Source organism: Suncus etruscus, chromosome 15 (assembly GCF_024139225.1).
Source record: "Suncus etruscus isolate mSunEtr1 chromosome 15, mSunEtr1.pri.cur, whole genome shotgun sequence".
Taxonomy (NCBI): Eukaryota; Metazoa; Chordata; class Mammalia; order Eulipotyphla; family Soricidae; genus Suncus; species Suncus etruscus.
This window is the reverse complement of record NC_064862.1, coordinates 45,046,475-45,050,778: the sequence shown is the minus strand read 5'-3', so window position 1 is coordinate 45,050,778 and position 4,304 is coordinate 45,046,475. Positions and strand designations below refer to the sequence as shown.

The 4,304-nt window shown below is 42.1% G+C and overlaps 1 pseudogene; it reads left to right on the top strand.

Annotated features, from left to right (window-relative positions):
* Window positions 1-846: 846 nt before the first annotated feature.
* LOC126029832 (serine/threonine-protein phosphatase PP1-gamma catalytic subunit-like) lies at window positions 847-3,790 on the top strand (annotated as a pseudogene).
* Window positions 3,791-4,304: the final 514 nt, after the last annotated feature.

Below are 4,304 nucleotides of genomic sequence, written 5' to 3'. Positions count from 1 at the left end.
ATCTATAACCATTTTGAACATTGAACCATTTAATGGTACGTAAGACTTTGATTGCCAGCACTGGCTTATCTCTCCAAATTGCTCATCCCGCTGGATCCTGTACTGAACCTGGAAAAGTCTTTTGAGTGAGAATTCTTTACTGTTGTATTCTGCATATATATATATATATATCAGACATCATTGATGCAATTTCTCTTATACCTCTGGGTCCAGAACCTGCCTTGGGATGTTTTGAGTAAGAACTTTTCACTAGGGGCTGGAGCAGTGGTGCAAGTGGTAAGACATCTGCCTTGCCTGCACTAGCCTAGGACTGACCACGGTTTGATCCCCAGCATCCCATATGATCCAGTAGGCCAGGAGTGATTTCTGAGCGCATAGCCAGGAGTAACCCCCTGAGCGTCACTGGGTGTGGCCCTAAACCCAAAAATAAATAAAATAAATAAATAAATAGAACTCTTCACTAGTGTAAAAGCACTCTTCTTGGGGAATGTTAAAAAAATGTTGGTAAAAAAAAAAAAATGTTGGTAAATTCCCCAAAGCTGCATGAGGCAACTCAGAAGGGATATTCTGTAAGCTAACACTCCAGTAGAGGGTCTAGCTGTCATTCAGTGCAGCAAGAGGGGGCTGACAAAGTGTTATCAGTTTCATTATTCAGTAATTCAAGACATTTATTACCTCATTCACTGTTCTGATTTTCAAATCCCTGTTTGGGTACCAAATGGTGTTCTAATTCTGGGGCTCACTGGTTGGCTGTTTTTCCGGGAGTTGAATGCTGGCTCCTGCAGCTTGCTTACAGTTTGCAGTTCAACGTTTTTTAGTGTTCATGTTTGTACCAACCCTGGAAGGATGGGTCAACAGCAAGTAATGGTGCACAAGAAACTAGATGGAGTCTTGTGGTTCCTTCTGGGAGAGAAGGAGGAAGCGGGTGCAGGGCAGTTTGGGGTGGGAGGGTGTCTCGCAGCAGCTGCTGCCACCGCTGCCACCAACACCAACCACTTCAGTGCTCAGTGGTGTGGGAAGGAGGCGTTGAGTCCTGGGCACGAGCCAACGGTGGTGGTGCCAATGCTGGAGAGTCGTTGGCTAGAAGGTAATGGGGATATCAATAAACTCAGCATCGACAGCATCATCCAAGAGCTGCTGGAAGTGAGAGGGGCCAAGCCTGGTAAGAAAGTCGAGCTTCAGGAGAGTGAAATCAGAGGACTGAGCTTGAAGTCCTGAGAGATCTTCCTCAACCGGCCCATCCTGCTAGAGCTTGAAGCGCCACTCAAGATTTGTGGTGATATCCATGGGCAATAAATACCATGATTTGCTTCGACTTTTTGAGTATGGTGGTTTCCCTCCAGAGAGCAACTACTTGTTTCTTGGGGACTACGTGGACTGGAGGAAGCTGTCTCTGGAGACCATCTGCCTCTTACTGGCTTACAAAACCAAGTACGCCAAGAATTTCTTCCTTCTCCGAGGAAACCATGAATGTGCCAGAATCAATAGGATTTATGGATATTATGATGAAAGTAAAAGAAGATTCAACGTTAAACTCTGAAAAACTTTCACAGACTGCTTTAACTTTACTGATAGCAGCTATCATGAACGAGAAAATATTTGCTGTCATGGAGGTTTATCGCCTCATCAATATCAGATCTTCAATATATGGAGCAGATAAGGCAAATCAGGCGACCAACTGATGTACCAGATGAAGAACTTCTTTGTGATGTTTTGTGGTCTGATCCTGATAAAGATGTCTTGGGCTGGGGTGAACATGACAGAGCAGTGTCCTTCACATTTGAGACAGAAGTGCTCCCAAAATTTCTCCATAAGCATGATTTGGATCTTATATCTAGAGCCCATCAGGTGATTGAAGATGGATATGAATTTTTTTTCAAAAAGGCATTCTGTTTTCTGCGCCCAATTATTGTGGAGAGTTTGACAATGCTGGCGCCATGATGAGTGTAGATGAGACACTCGTGCTCATTTCAGATATTAAAGCCTTCAGAGAAGAAGCCGCCAAATGCTACAAGACCAGTAACACCTCTAAGGGGTATGATCACAAAGCAAGCCAAAAAATAGATGCTATTTGAGACTGCCTAGTTGGGACTTGTTACAAAGAGTGTATGACCCCCGGGGCCGGGTAGGTGGCGCTGGAGGTAGGGTGTCTGCCTTGCAAGCGCTAGCCAAGGAAGGATCGCGGTTCGATCCCCCGGCGCCCCATATGGTCACCCCAAGCCAGGGGCGATTTCTGAGCACATAGCCAGGAGTAAACCCTGAGCGTCAAATGGGTGTGGCCCAAAAACCAAAAAAAAAAAAGAGTGTATGACCTTTATTTTTAAGACTGTAATGTGTATTGGTCAGTTTTCTCAAATAGTGTTCCTGGACCGTGGCTCCCTCCCACCTCCCCCGCTTCCCATTTTTGTCTTTTGCCATTTGCTGGTTGTAACAGCAAATGAAAGATTACAATCCTACAAAGTGTTTTGTTCTGGGTTTTTGTTTTCTGTTTAATTTTCTATTTCTTTTGCAAACAATTTTAATCATGTTCTTAAATTGTATGACCCTGGACAGTTTATCCTTCCTAAGGGTAGTTGTACAGTTGATCTTTTTTAATTCAGGAAAAGAAAATAATGTAAATGCTTGTTTCTTTCTTAGGGTGCTTCGTCTGTACACATCATTGTCATATAATGCATATCTGTTGATAGAAACCACTGTGGACAGTTTTTTAAATTTTGTTTCAAAGGGATTGCTTTATTCCTCTCATTGACTTGTTATGCAAAAACTAGATTTTATAGCTACCAATATTAGGAGTAACTTTTTTTTTTTTTTTTTTTTTTGGTTTTTGGTTTTTGGGCCACACCCGGCGGTGCTCAGGGGTTACTCCTGGCTGTCTGCTCAGAAATAGCTCCTGGCAGGCACAGGGGACCATAGGGGACGCCGGGATTTGAACCAACCACCTTTGGTCCTGTACTGGTTGCTTGCAAGGCAAACACCGCTGTGCTATCTCTCCAGGCCCAGGAGTAACTTTTCTTTTTTAAAAGCAGTTTATTAGGGACCAGTGCGGTGGCGCTAGGCTAGAGGGAAGGTGTCTGCCTTGCCAGCACTAGTGTAGGACGGACTGCGGTTTGATCCCCTGGCGTCCCATATGGTCCCCCAAGCCAGGAGCGATTCCTGAGCGCATAGCCAGGAGTAACCCCTGAGCTAAAAAAAAAAACAAAACAAAAAAAAATTAAAAGCAGTTTATTAATTTATTGATTGATTGGTTTTTGGGCCACACCTGGCGATGCTCAGGGGTTACTTCTGGCTCTGTGCTCAGAAATTACTCCTGGCAAGCTTGGGGAACCATATAGAATGCCAGGAATTGAACCGGGTCCATCCTGAGTCAGCTGCATGCAAGGCAATCTTACCGCTGTGCTCTCTCCAGCCTCAAGAGTAACTTTTCAACTTTGCCAGCATCACTGATATGTATTTTAATTTTAATTTAATTTAATTTTAATTTCCCCTACAATATACTTAAAAATGACAAAGCCATTATTTTAAGTGTTTGTGACTCTTTCCTAAAGCCAAAGTTTCTGTTGGAAAATATTGAAAACAGCCTGAAGTAGCAGGTGGCCTGTTATACACAGCTGTCACCTTGGGAATTCAGAAACAGCAATTAGTAAAGTAGTGCTAGTTAAGCAATTAAAGATCACAGTTAATAACATTTTGTAAAATTACCATATAGTTTATTCACTAAGTAATCGTTTTTACAGTTACATCAGGCCTGAAAGCTTCACATTATAGAAACAATTCTGTGCTATATGAGTGACCAATTATACTTTCTTTGGCCTATAGTCTTTATGAAGTTAAGGCTTATATCTCAAAACAAAGAAACTTACCATCTACCTGTTTATTCAGAACTCATAGTATCTCTAACTTTTTTTTAAACTAAGATCTGTTAAAAAGAAATCTTTTTCAACAGATGATCATGTACAAAACCATGTGATGGAAATGAATATCAGACTTATTAAATGATGAACTTGGTAACGCTCTCGTGTCTGTTTATCAGCTCAATACACACAGGAAATTGTTAGTGGCATATTGTATAGATTTTAATGAATAAATTGCTCTGAAAACAAACATACAAGAAAAGAAACCAGATGTAGTCACAGGAGAAAGTGTATTTCAGACAGGGGATGTTGAGCAGCTTCTTGGACCTTACTGAGCCAGCCAAATGTCTCACTCTCTGCTGCTATCCCTGCCACTTTTATTAGCCAGATTTTAACATAAATCACCTGAGGGCCAGGGTTGACTTAATTAAGAGTACTTGGACTAATTATACC